We start from the raw sequence: 15,260 nt of genomic DNA on the forward strand, positions 1-15,260 counted from the left end.
CTCAGGGAGGGACTCAATTTGGCCAGGAAGCAATTCCAGCCAGAGCAGAGTAGTTTCCTACTGCTGGTATAAACCAGCATGGATACCTGCCCCATTCCTTTTCTACTTCAGCTCTGTTGAATTGGAAGAAAAAAAATTCCTCCTACCAGGATGATCCCCCTGAAATGATTAAGCTATTTACCTCAGTATTTGCAACTCACTGACCCTCTTGGGCAGGTAGTCAAACTCTTAAATATGTTTCTCATGGTTGATGGAAGTGGATAGTGATAGAGCAGGCTTGTGAAGCGGCATGCAGGCTCCACTACAGAGGAGCCAATGACACTCACAAGGTGGATGTTGCAGTTTCCTTAGTGGAACCAAATTGGGATCCCAATGACAGGGGCATGCCTGCACTTGATTACTACCAGATGTGCATTTTGGTTGGTCTCAGAGGGCTTCTAAACAAAAGAAGCCTTAACAAAATACAGAAATTTCAATAAAAATCTAATGAAGATAGCTTTGAGTTCTTAGAGCACATTTACCAAACATACCAAAAGTATTCAGATGCTGATCCCGAGGCACCCAAACATGTTCAGATGGTTAAATGACCTTTATTAGACAGAGTGCTCCTGACACTAAAAGAAAACTGCAAAAATTGGATGAAGCATTAGGGATGAATCCATCACAGCTGGTGAATATAGCATTCAAAGTGTACAATGGCAGAGAACAGACACAGAAAAGAGAAGATGCGAGGAGACACCATCTTCGCAGAAACCCTGTATGGCTCTCACAAATTCGGGACTCTTAGGAAAAATAAGGCAGGTCATTTAGTTGAAAACCAATTTGCTTCCTATAAGAAAAAATGACATTGGAAAAAGAGCCCCCCTAAGTTAAGAAAGAATAAAAAGGTTAAGGAGGGGAAGGAAAGGAAGTGTCAAATGATCCAACAAGATGCAGGCTCTGATAAAGAATGAAGCGCCCAGGGACTCCTATTGATTTAGCTAAGCCAATAGTAATTTCCCCACAGGGGCCCCAGAGAAAATTGACAGTGGGGAATCAATTAATGGACTTTTAATAGACACTGGAGCCACCTCTTCAGTTATCAATTCTGAAACAGCAAAATGTTCTAGTAGAAAAGTCTTCATAATGTAGATTACTGGGTTAACTACCACACAGAGCCTTTCTGCAACCTATGAAATGTAAGTTGGGAGAATGGAAACTATGACAGTTTTTGTACATACCTGAGTATCCCATCACCTTAGTTAATCGAGACTTGTTCTGTAGTTTAATTTCTCTGGGGGAAAAAGCATTTGAGACTCCAAATGCATCCTGAACAAGCTTGAAGATGCTTCTGCTGGGAGATGAGGCTCCGACTGCTGACCTATCCTCACCTGAGATCTGTGAACGAATAAAGCTGTAGAGGTGGATGGGAAACTAGGTAAAGCTTACATTTGGAACCAATTTTTGTTATGTTGGAAGAAGAAGATGCTAAATAGAAAACAATATCATGGAGGGGGGCACTTGCAGGGAAGAGCACTGGGTGTTATATGAAAACCAAGTTGGTAATAAACTATTTAAATAAAATTTAAAAAAACAATATTCTTTGAAAAGGTAGCCTCTTGGAGGCATATAGCTAGTGCTCCAAAAATGTTTAAGTATTGGCTCATCAGGGGTGCCAGATAGCTCAGTCAGTTAAGTGTCCGGTTCCTGGTTCGTGGGTTCAAGCCCCACATGGGACTCTGCACTGAGAGTACAGAGTCTGCTTAGGATTCTCTCTCTCTCTCTCTCTGCCCCTCTCCAACTTGCAGGCACATGTGCTCCATCTCTCTCAAAAATAAAAAAAAATGCTTAAATAAAAAGCATTGGCTTATCAGACCTTTATGGGTCTTCCTATAGTACTCCTATTTTGCCTGTAAAAAAGTCACATTCTCCCGAGTATTGTTTGTCCAAACCTCTGGCCTATTAATGATATCGTACAAGAAATACATCCAGTTGTACCCAATCCAAACGCTCTTCTGACTACCATTCCCAGGTGCTAGGGCAGGTAATTGGTCTTGATTTAAAAGATGCCTTCTTCTGTATTCCGACAGATGAGAAGGTCTAATTGTTATTTGCTTTTGAGTGGTAGGAAACAGATACTGAAAACACCCACCAGTATTGTTGCACAGTTTTTTTTTTTATCTCAGAGATTTAATAACTCCCCTACCACTTGGGAGGAATTACTGTTCAGATACTTTAGGACCCTTCAGTTGATAGAGGAAGTCTTATAGTATGTGTATGGTCTACTGGTGGTTAGTCCTGCTTATGAAAGATGTTTAGAGTATTCTGTCCTCTTATTAAATCATCTGGCTGACTATGGATACAAAGTATCTCCCCTCAAGGTGCAAATTTGCAAGCAAGAAGTAACTTACCTTGGCTTTACCCTAACACAAGGGCAAAGAAGCCTATTGCCTGACAGGAAAAAGACTATTACTGTGCTCAAGGCATCTACCACAGCCAGGTGCCAGTTACAGGGGTGCGTGGACATAGCTGGATTTTGCAGCATTTGGATTCCAAATTATGGACTTTAAAAGGATTGGGTGCTGAGCCTCTAATTTGGGCAAAAGAGTGACAGAGAACCTTTGATATTATAAAAGAAATTCTGGAATCAGCCCTCACTTGAAGTTGCCTGATCTAAAGGTATCCTTTTTTTTTCCTTTTTTTTTTTTAATAGTTCATTGTCAAATTGGTTTCCATATAACACCCAGTGCTCTTCCCCACAAGTGCCCTCCTCTGTTATATGTGTATGGCAGACAAGGCATTGGATTGGGAGCCTTACTCCAAATGCCGGGGTATCTTCTCTGGCCTGTAGCCTATTTTTCAAAACAGTTGGAACAGATGAAGGATGGTCACCCAGCCTTCAAGGAGTCACTATTGCTTGTGATGTCTTTCAGGATGCTGAAAAATTCACACTTGACCAACAGTACAACCGTTTATGTACTTCATTAAGTGCTACTCTGTTGGAACAGAAGAGAGGATTTTGCCATACTACTAGCAGAATGAGGAAATATCAAGCTGTTCTCCTTGATAACCGTAATGTGAAATTGCAAGTTACTTCTGCCTTGAACCCGGCAACTCTGCTTCCTGATCTTCAGTGTGATTGTGTAGACATTGTGGACCTACCCTATTTGAGCAGGCCAGATCTTCCAGACCAGCCTTTGGAGCACCTGGACTGGGAACTGTTTGCAGATGGAAGCAGCTTATGGAATGAGGGCAGCAGAAGCCTGAATATGCTGTGGTGACCCTTGGAGATAATTGAGGCCAAGCAGTTGCCCCCCAGGAAGCTTGGCTCAGAAGGCCAAAATCATTGGTCCTAATGAGGGCTCTTGCTTTTGTCTGTTGTTGAAAGGTAAATATATACATTGACTGTCACTATGCTTTTTTGATAGCTTATGCTTATAGTGCCATTTGAAAAGAGCAGAGATTGCTGATCTCTAACAATAAGGATGTTAAGCACTCCGTGGAAATTTTAGCCCTATTGGAGGCTATACAACAGACATCTAAGGTGACAATCATCCAAGATGTCAAAAAGTTGAAACCCATGTAGTTAAAGGAAACCAGCTAACAAGACACTGAGGCAAAACAGGCTACCAAAGAAATGTTAGGGTGGCTCTCTGATACTTCATATAGATCTCTCTAGTTATTCACAGTATACCGTGAGAGACGAAGAACAAGCTGAAGAATGGGGATTTACTAATACAGAGACTATGTTCCTTCTGGAAGCCTCAGTGTACAGGAAACCCTGAAAAAATGATTCACACATTGAAAAAAAACTATAGCTAAAATTTGTCAAGAGACTAGCTTAACTTGGGATAAAGCCTTGCCTTTGCACGACTCAGAATAAGGGCAGATTCCTGAGGCAGGCTAAAATTAAGCCCTTTTGAAATTGTTTATGGGACCTTTCCAGACTACAGTTTTGACATCCCTATCCTCTGAAAGCAATCACAAATTAAATGTTATATGTTCACAATTTAAGTTACATATTAAACAATATGCATGGGTTTATTTCCACTAGATCCAGTCACCCAATGAACCACTGTAGTGCTAGTCTCTGGTGATCACATACTACTCAAGACGGAGGGAATGAGAACCTGGTCACCATCTTGCTGAGATGTGGGCGGAACCACATGCTATCGTAGTGACCACTTGATCATCTCTTAAGTCAGCTGTGGTGCAACCTTGGCTATATCACAGCCGGCTGAAGCAATCCCCACTTGAGAGATGAGAAACACAACCTGAAGCTTCTTCATGGACATGTGAGTCAGTGGAAAATGTATTCCACAAACTTCCTTGAGCTTTTTATGCTATTCACTTTACTACTAAAATGGGCTTAATAATACTTATACTAGGAGTTGGCCTGTATGTGTTTAAGTTGATTACAATTTGCCTAGTGAAGGGATGCTTTAAACTACAAAACAACTGCTGAGAGACAGTACCCAGTTTTTAAGTCCTCACCTAATAAGGGTAGTACGAGTAGTTTTCTAAAACAAGTCCAGTTGTTTCACTTCCATGACCTCCCTCTAATGTCCCAGTTCAGTAGGAACTAGTTAGACACTAGATGATGTCATTTTCCTTTAGCTCTGTTATGTAATGAAGAAAACACTGACGGGGGGATTTGCAGCAGGACTAAGCTATCATCAGCACTTCCCTGCATGTCCACCTCTAAGCACACTTAAAGCTTATAGCACTCACTTCTGTTTAAAGTTTCTCAGGGAACGTGGAAGAACCTGGCCTACATTAACTGATTGCTCAGGCCCAAGGAGCAGCTGAAGCTGGTTTCTTTGGCGTTCTCTCCCCCTTTTAAAATCCTCTGCCTGCACTGAGATGGAAAATGGTTTTTGGGGACATTATTCTGACATCTTGGTTAGCTCGATTTCTTGAATAAAGTCAGTTCCTCTGCCCCAATACCATGTCACTCAACTTATTAGCCTGTTGTGCAGTGAACATATTAGACCTGAATTCAAAACTGTTCTGAGCATAAGGTAGTCTAGGTGAAGCTGTGATGTTTGGTAGGCTAGATGTATGAAATGCATTCTCAACTTTTATTTTCAACTTATGATGGGTTTATTGGGATATAACACCATTGTAAGTCGAGGAAGATCTTTATCTTTATATAAGATACCTTTTAGCTCTATAATTATGTGATTTGAATTCATCTGTCTTAATCGGTGTAGCTTCTTAAAATCACAGTATCTTATAAGTATTCACATTGTCTATAGCACCTAACTGTACTTTGTACGTAGGAGAACTGTGATAAATATTTGTGGAGTAAAGGAGAGAGGTTCCTGGGTGGCTCATTCATTTAAGCATCCAGCTCTTGATCTCAGCTCAGGGTGGTGAGTTCAAGCCCTGTCGAGCCCACTTTAAAAAAAAATAGGGGCTTCTGGGTGGTTTAGTCAGTTAAGTGTCTGACTTTGGCTCAGGTCATGATCTCATGGTTCATGGGTTTGAACCTGTGTTGGGCTCTGTGCTGACAGCTCAAAGTCTGGAGCCTGCTTCAGATTCTGTGTCTCCCTCTCTCTCTCTCTGCCCCTCCCCTGCTCATGCTCAAAAATAAACATTAAAAATATTTTTAAATATTAAAATATATGTATAATTTGTGGAATTAATGAATGAATGAGTGAATGAATAATTAAGATCTTTTCTTATCAAATTGAGTCACCATTATGTGTATAATTTAAGTACTGTATTTCAAGTATATCTTCCATTTAACTATGTTTCTAGAAAAGATCTAGAAAAGGAAACTGGTAACAAGCTAGAGAGACTTAAATTTTTTAAAATATTCATAATCCAAGTACAATGCAAATATATGAAGTATGAAGGGGCTCATGCTATAAGGAGCTCATTAAAGCTTTAAAAGATGAATTTAAGAAAGAGAAAAGGCTATCTACATAATATAGCTAGTTGTAAGCTAATAATAACACAAAAATAATTGGCATCTATTGAACTTTCTCTTGTGAAAAACTGAAATCATATTATATAGCATAAATAATCTTCCTTACCTACAGATGAAAACACCTCCATCCAAAGAAGTTACACAAAGTGCTCTAGCTCACATAAAGTGTAATTGGCAGAGTCAAGATTTACTTTTATTTTTATTTTTTTGAATTTTATTTATTTGTTTATTTATTTATTTTAATAGTTTATTGTCAAATTGGTTTCCATACAACACCCAGTGCTCTTCCCCACAAGTGCCCTCCTCCATTACCACCACCTCTTTTCCCCCTCCCCCTCCTCCTTCAGCCCTCTGTTCGTTTTCAGTATTCAGTAGTCTCTCAAGTTTTGCATCCCTCTCTCTCCCCAACTCTCTTTCCCCCTGCCCCTCCCTATGGTCCTCCATTAGGTTTCTCCTGTTCTCCTGTTAGACCTATGAGTACAAACATATGGTATCTGTCCTTCTCTGCCTGCCTTATTTCGCTTAGCATGACACCTCGAGGTCCATCCACTTTGCTACAAATGGCCAGATGTCATTCTTTCTCATTGCCATGTAATACTCCATTGTGTATATATACACCACATCTTCTTGATCCATTCATCAGGTGATGGACATATAGGCTCTTTCCATGATTTGGCTATTGTTGACAGTGCTGCTATGAACATTGGGGTACATGTGCCTCTATGTGTCAGCACCTAAATTGACTATCTGAATGACCACAGAGAGGGGAAGAAGGAAAGAGAGTTGGGGAGAGAGAGGGATGCAAAACCTGAGAGACTATTGAATAGTGAAAACAAACCAAGGGTTGAAGGGGGAGGAAGAAGGGAAGTGGTGGTAATGGAGGAGGGCACTTGTGGGGAAGAGCACTGGGTGTTATATGGAAACCAATTTGACAATAACTATTAAAAAAATAAATTGACTATCTAAATCTAAATACATCTAACCACAGCACTCAACTTCCTCTCCTGAGATGATACAGCCTAGAAAATAATAGATATTTTCAAATACTTTGAAAAGAGCTCTTAGAGTTGATGGACCTCGTTTGACTGAAGGGAAGGAGACCCATTTACACTGGCTCAAGAATAAAGAATATTTGATAAGATGATCTAGAAGTCCTATAACAGGAACTGAAATTGGGTCAAAAACCACAGCATCTCAGGGCATTGACTGTAACTTTTTCTTTGCAACAAGTTGCATGATGTCTCCTTTCTCTCTGATTCATAGGGAAGCACCTGCTTCTTCTTACATCTGTTTTATTCTTCCTGCACATTAGCAGCTCCATGGCATCATTTAACTTTGCCACTGCTAACTGATGGGTCTTCCTTTTATGTTCTAGATCAAATTCCTAAGAAAGGAAATTGGATTTTCCCAGTTCAATTTTTTTTGTGTAAGCTTGGCTCATATTGTGTGTCTCCAGCACTCTCCTGGGAAGAGAGAATACCCTGACCATCCAACATTAATACCTGGTCTGCTTGTCAGGTAGATGCCTCCTTCCGTCCCTGGGCCTTGAGATTATCTATTCTCTACCATTCCACAACTCTTTTCACAACCAAGTTTTTACAATGACTGGTGAAACTCATTGCATTTATTCCACATCTGACACATTGTGCTTCTCATTTGTTCCTCGGTCCTGGAAATCTGGATTCTTCCACCATATGCCACTGAAAATGATCTTGCTGATGTCACCAACAGTTATCTACCAGCAAAATCCAATGAGCAATTTTCAATTCTCATAGTGTTCGATTTATTGGAGCCTTTAACATCGTTGACCATTCCCTCATTTCTTTATCACTCATGGCCTTTTTCTGTGGACTCTCTCCTCCAGTTGACCTCATTTGTTTCTAACTGCTACCCTGTGGGATTCCTTTCCTATGCCTGTCCTCCAATACTGGTACTCCCAGGTCCCAGCCACTGGCTCCCTTCTCATTCTAAACCCTCTCTGGTGTGATTTCATTCACAGCAGTGACTTTACCTTCAAGGCTGTTGACTTTCATGTATTCATTCCATTCCATGTGATTCTGCCTGAGTTCTAACTGTACACTACACATGCCCATTTGGATATTCTACAAACATCTCAAAGCATACACTTATAAAACTGAACTAATTGTCTCATCCACCCCAAACTTTCTCTAGATTCTCTTCCCTACCCCCTACTATGAAAACGCCACCATCTCCTCAGTATGACCAAGAAGGTCCTTCCTTCTTCATCCTTCACCTCAAATCAAGTCTTAACTTCACTAGTTAAGCCTCTGATTCCAATTAATAGAAACCTACTAAAGCTATCTGAGTGTGGAGAAAGAAGAGGGATTTGTCACAAAAGTACAGTGAGTCTTATAGAATTCAAGGATAAGAACATTACTGAGCCCCATGGGTCAATAATTCAATGGAGTTTCTTCCCATCTTTCATTGCTGCTTCTCTCTGCATATTCCTTTCATTCTCCTGTCTCAGTCAGATCAGCTTACTCTGTTTCTCCTGTCTCAGTCAGATCAGCTTACTCTATTTCCCAATAGCTCCACATTTTTATCTTGTCCAGTCAAAAGACCACCCCAGGGTAGTTAATCCTGGACAAGTCAATGTCAACTAAGAGGACAGGCTTGCATGGTAAAAACGAAGCTGATGAAATCCACCCCTATGGATAAGAAAGTCTGATGAGGAAACCGCTCTGAACTTGGCAGAAACCCCAGTGGTATCTACCACAATCACTGAAGTCTGATGATTCTATGACATAAATTTTTCTCTCAGTCTGTTCCCTATCCCCATTACCAATGCCATTGTCCTTGTTCAGATTCTCCTTCATCTCTGTTGTGGGCTGACTTACTACCATTAGAGTTATGTATCATATATATATAGTTCTCTGACCATTTGTGCACATACTATTTTTTTTTTTTTTGCTAAATTCTAAACTGCTTGAGGACAGGCAGTATGTCTTTTTATTTTTATATCCCCTCTGGTACCTAGCAATAATATCTGAGATACAATTGGCCTCAGGAAATACTTGTTCAGTGAATGAAAGATGTATTTGGTTTCTTAAGCCATTATTCACTTGGGTCCTCTACCTGACTACCCTGACTAGTAAATTATGCCTACCAATAGCCTTCTGGTTTTAATTTGAATTCCTATTCAGTGCTCCCTAGGGAGAGAATATGCTGACTAATTAACTTCCACCCTAATTTATATCTCATTCTCTTATGAGTTTGGTTATATAATGCCTGAGGTATTTATAAACTCTAAGACTTGGATGAAATTCCACTTCTGACCCTATAAATCTGAAGATTGGACTTGAGACATGGTAAGTTCACCATTCTGAAATAACCATTTGCAAAAGCTGTGTTGGAGAAGCAAATCCTTAAGGCAGCATCTGTCAACATCTGTGCTAAGAAACTACGGTTTGTGTTTATGGAAATATTCACGTGGAGTAAGTAATAACAAATTTAAGTTTCTAAAGATGGGCAGTGCTTGTGCAGAGGTAATATGTACACATTCCAACATCTTACATATTGCTGAATGTTTTGATTGCTCTATAAAAATATGTGAGGGAAAAAAAATCCCTGGAGATATGGTTTCAAGTTCATAGAGACCAGTTTTCCTGAATGTGTTTGCCATAAAAATCATCAGTAAAATGGGACTCATGGGGCTCAGTCAGTTGAGCAACTGAGTCTTGATTTTGGCTCATGTCATGGTCCCAGGATCGTGGTATTGATCCCTACGTCAGGCTTGGCATGGATCATGGAGCCTGCTTGGGATTCTCTCTCTCTTCCCCACTTGTGCTTACTCTCTCTCTCTCTCTCTCTAAAATAAATAAAATAAAATATTTTTTAAAAGAATGATCAGTAAAATAAACATCGTAAGAACCATTTTTGAAGATATCCATGGATGTTTCTAATATAATTTTTAATAAAAGCCAAGGCATAAGCTTAACTTAAAATTTGGTGTAAACATTCCTGTGGTAAAACAAGCTAATGTGTTCCAGAATACTGCTTCCCGGGGAAACAAAGACAATGAAATGATGCCTATCATGCTGGTGGTAGTGGTATGAGTGCAATGGTGATAGCAGCCAACTTTTATTGAGCACTTCTGTGTGTACTTTGAATTTGCAGTGCATTACTTAAAGGCTTAAAAAACCTAGAGCAATCCTAAAGAAAGGAAGGGGCAGGGGGATCTCTGGGTGGCTCAGTCCGTTAAGCATCTGACTCTTAATTTTGGCTCAGGTTGTGATCTCATAGTTGTGAGATCGAGCCCCATGTTGGGCTCTGAGCTGAGCATGGGGTCTGCTTGGGATTCTCTCTCTCCCTCTCTCATTCTCTCTGCCCCTCCCCTGTGTGTGTTCTCCCTCTATCAAAAAGTAAATAAATGATAGATAGATAGATAGATAGATAGATAGATAGATAGATAGATAGATAGATGATAGATAACCTAGAGGAACGGAAATGAGCATAGCATTTAACAGGCGGTTTGCTGCATTATGTATCTTATATCTTGCTGGCCATTCTAACCCAAAACCAGAGTCCTATCTTTTTTGCACATTCATTTCAGTATGTCTTGAGCTCTTTTAATGTTCCAAGCACTATTTTAGGTGCTAGTGATACCACATTAAACAAACCTTGACACTTACTTTATCTTGGGGGAGGGGGAGGGGAGGAAGAAGAAGAGAGAAGTTAAATAAATATCTCAGCTTGAGAAATGACAAAGTTTGGAAACTTAGGAACAAATCCAAATCTGTAATGAAAGTCAGTAGCAGTCACCATTTTAGTGTCTACTATGTATCAGGAATTTTACATAAGTTAGTTGGTATTTTAAACCTATTTTAAGTTTATTATTTGATTCAACAAATATTTATTAAGCTTCAACTATGTGTTAAGAATTGGATAAATAATAAGCAAAATACACAAGAAACTGAGTCTCCAAAGAGGACAAGTAATTTGTCCAAGATCCAAATAAGTAGTAAATGGCAAAACTGGAACTTGAAAACAAGTTTGTCTGACTGGAAGTTATTAAGTTATTGAAATAGTCTTGGTGGCATAGACAAGAGCCTAGCAGAAAGGACATCAGATTCTAAGGTAAAGACAACATAATTTCCTAACAGTAAATGTATGGAAGACGGCAGTTAAGAATGACTTCATGACTCAGGTTTTTGCCCTATGCAATACAATTGAAATGCGGGGGCTTTAAGAAAAGGTGATTGGGGGCAACATTTTTGGCATGTTAGAGTTGAGATGTCTATTGTTCCTCCAATGTGAAATTGCTGAGTAAACAATTGGATTTACAAGTCTGAAGCAAAGGAGAGCAACTTGGGCAAAAGATGAATATTTGACAGTTGACAGCATACAGGCAGATAATGCAGAATGGGTGGTGGCAAGACTCAGATGTCTTAGATTGCCAGTGTTCAAGCCGTAACGTTGCATTAGGTTATGAAAAGTGAAGAGCCTGATCTTTTTTCAGATTTGGAGGATAAGAAGCCATTTACTACTGTGAGGAGAGATGGATTATGGTAAATTCCATGGGCAGCAGCATTGGTTTTGTTGTTATTTGTTTTGTTTTGCTTTTTCTATTGATTTTTTTTTTGTTTAGAAGCTTTGACTCTTTATTTTTACTTTATTTTATTTTTTAATACTTTATTGTCAAATTGTTTGCCATATAATATCCAGTGCTCTTCCCCACAAGTGCCCGCCTCCATACCACCACCTGCCTTCCCCCCGTCCCCATAGTCTCTCATGATTTGCATCCCTTTCTCTCCCCAACTCTCTTTCCCCCTTCCCCGCTCTATGGTCCTCTGTTAGGTTCCTCCTGTTAGACCTATGAGTGCAAACATATGGTATCTGTCCTTCTCCACTTGACTTAAGAAGCTTTGATTCTTTTTAAATAATGGAGAAATCTTTGGCTGAGATTTATCATATGCCATAAAACAGTGGTTCTTAACCTGTGGTGTGCATAAGAATAACCTGTAGGACAGAGCTGGTTAAAAAGTCTATTTGATTCCTAGACCTCACTCAGTAGACTTGAATGAGGCCCATCATTCAAAACAATCATGTATTTTCCAAGCATCCTCTGTGAATCTTATGTAATGAATTCATAGACTTCACTAGGAAAACCTCTGCCATTGATCATTGAATGAATCGAGTGAGTTGTTTTGCCTTACAATACTGTAAAGACTGTTGCTTCTTAGTAAGCCCAGCAAAGCTTAAAACAAATAGGATTTTGCCCTTTTTTAGTGATGCAAGATAAGATAGGTTACTGGCTATTTTTCTTTTGTGAAAGAAAATCTTTCATAAGGTTCTTCACCTTATTTACATTAACAATGTTCCTCTGAACAGGTTTTGATGGGGAAGGAGGAGAGCACTTGAGATGAGTAGGTGATGGGGTGGGAGACTGTAGGAACAGGTACACTGCAGGTTTTCCCCACTTGACTGCATTATCCAGAGTACACACAATAATGCTAAGTTCTGGCCAATGCTCAAGTAAATTTATGATTTATTTGTTCAGTCAATAGACAATAAGGACTACTAATCAGGCTCTGTGTCAGATCCTGGATACTTGAATATCATATTCTTCTCAGACTAGCCCATTGGGTAAGACATACAACCCATAAGCAGGGAAAGCAGGTAAGAAACTCTCTCTGTCTTCCATTCAGCAAAACTTAAACTCACCAGTTCACCCCAGTCTAGCTCAAACTTTGCATGTTTAAGACCCATTGTGAAGAACATACTACCCCTCTCATGCCCCTGAATAACACCAGAGCTGGGTGGAAACAATCACCCTGGACACTAAAATCAGAGATATCCACTCTGATTATTCAGTTGAAGCAATGAGGAAGTTGGCTTAATTCTCATGATTCTGTTTATTGAATTTTCATATTCTTATTTCCAAACACTTCTTGAGTTCTTTGAAGCAGGTCCTATAAATAAACCCTCCAGCCTATTTCCCCAAATAGTATAATGGGATTCATCAGTACTGTTGTATGTCTTGGAGTGATAGCCAAACTAAGCTGTTTTGAAGTCCTTAAACTAGCTAACTGCTAGCATAATCCAGTACATTCAAATAAATAAGTGGGGAAAGTCTGAATTTTACTCTCGAGAGCATTCATTGTGGACCTGGAGAGTCTGCCAGAGCTCAGTGCTCAGTGCCAGGAGAAAATTTCTTCCTCCTCCTCCTCTCCTCCCTCCTCCTCCTCCTTTTTGAGAGAGAGAGAGAGCATGCAAGTGAGGGAGAGAGGCAGAGAGAGAGAGAATCTTAAGTAAGCTCTATACTCCACTCAGAGCCAGAAACAGAGCCTGATCCCATGATGCTGGGATTATGACCTGCGCCGAAATCAAGAGTCAAATGTTCAACCAACTGAGCCATGCAGTTGCCCTGAAAGTTTTTCCTAACAAAACAGTGTGTATTAAAACAGTTTTTTTAGATAAAACAATTTTATTTCCTTCATGATTCTTTGATTTTCCTTGGTTTTCAAGAATTTGGAAGCAGTGTTATTTTATGTTCATTTGTAACAATGTTCTTAAGCCTAATTTTTCTGAACAATAATTTTCCTCTCCCTCTGCCTTTGTATTAAGCTCTTATTTTATTGCTCCTGTGATGAGAATTTGGGGCTTTTTGTATTTCTTCATATCATCATAGGTCTCTCAGATCCCTTTTAGACATCTAAGAGTATAACTGGATGTTAAAGTGGGACTCTACCTAATTCAGTTTCAACTCAGGCATAGTATGATTGGCACTAAGATACCGAAGTGAGAAAAAGACCATTGCTTCCACCAGTATGGCAGAATTTATAAAGGAATGAAGGTGAACCCCTTTACCCCACTACTCTTTGACACACTGGCTGGATCAAGGACATAAGAAGGAGAGATTGAGATATCATCTATAAAAAAAACCTGGGGCCAGGAGTGGGCCTCACCCACTCCGTTTGCAGGAGGAATGGGGCACAATGAAACTTTATGATCTTAAACCTGGTAGGAGGACTTCAAGGGAACCCCTAAAAGAGCTTTATTTCTTGCAAGTGGGAGATACAGGGAACTAGTGCCTGACTCCCACCTAAGAAAGCAAAAGTTGACAGTGAGCTAGAGTTTGACCCCACCCAGTAAATCTGTCAGGAAGAGAAAGGCCAACTCCTTGGGAGTAGAGACAGGAGAATCTTGCTGCAGTCATACTCTCTGAGTTTGTAGGCATGTGTGCTGGTCTCTTGTGGTGACCCACAAAATAGAGATGTATACATTCAGATCAAGAGAAGTGTAGTTATCCTTTGTAACTTCTACTTGAAGGTAATTCTCAGACTTCTTGTCCATAAATCATTTAGCTTTTTGCTTCTTCTCTCTGATAAAAAATGCCCACAAATAAAGTTGCTTCTTTGAGATCAAACACAGAAGGACAGGAATTTCATCTCCAAGATAAACAGATGTATTTAATTTAAGGAGTTAGTTTGCCCCCATCCAATGCACAAAACTGCATTACTTTTCAGTTAACTGCCATCTTCAGGAGGGATTTAACCAATGGCCAAAAGGAAGATAAAAAACAATCCGTATGAGAGGGGTCAGTGAAGGCTTTGTTAGTGAGGATGACTGAGGTGGAGTTGAGGGGAGGGGTAGAAGTCAGAATGTGAAACTATCTGACTAACCCATCAGAAATTGGTACAGCTATAACAAAAAAACTAATTGCATCTAGCTCTCACTTTTACCTAACACTAGCCAAATGGTGTTTCATTTGGGCAAGGATTCTGATGCACCCTCAAGTTCTCAACTTCTCTGACGCTAAAATGATAACCCACAGATAAGTTAGCTACAGTCCACCTATGAACATAACATTTATATAGGTTTCATCTATTTGAAAAATCAAGGAAATTGTATAAGTTGAAAATGAAGGCTGAAAGTATAATACCAGGAAACTTCAAAGATCTGTTGGTAGCCATCACTCTCCCTGAAGCTGCTGAGATCATCCTTGCCCTGAGAAATCATTGCCATGTGGGCCTCTTACTGGGACTATGACAATTTCACTCTCTCTTGCCTACCTAGATTGTCCCAAGAATAAGGCAGAAGCTGAGAGGATTCATTAAAGAGAGTTTTACAGATAGTGGTGTGCTGGATAACAGGTTCACCACCAGGAACATCCCTAATTTGTGTTTGCCGGTTCCCATGGTATAAATAGTCCCACCATGGCCAATTTCAAGAATGATGAATTAATAACAAGATTGCAAAATTTTGAAAATGTTAACAATCAACTGTCATGAGTTTAGTGCTAGCTCACTACAGCACTTCAGCACACTGTTGCTTATAACTCAACAAGAATCAATACCAGTGGACTTCTGTAAATATGTGATAT

The sequence above is a fragment of the Suricata suricatta genome, chromosome 3 (assembly GCF_006229205.1).
Source record: "Suricata suricatta isolate VVHF042 chromosome 3, meerkat_22Aug2017_6uvM2_HiC, whole genome shotgun sequence".
Lineage (NCBI taxonomy): Eukaryota > Metazoa > Chordata > Mammalia > Carnivora > Herpestidae > Suricata > Suricata suricatta.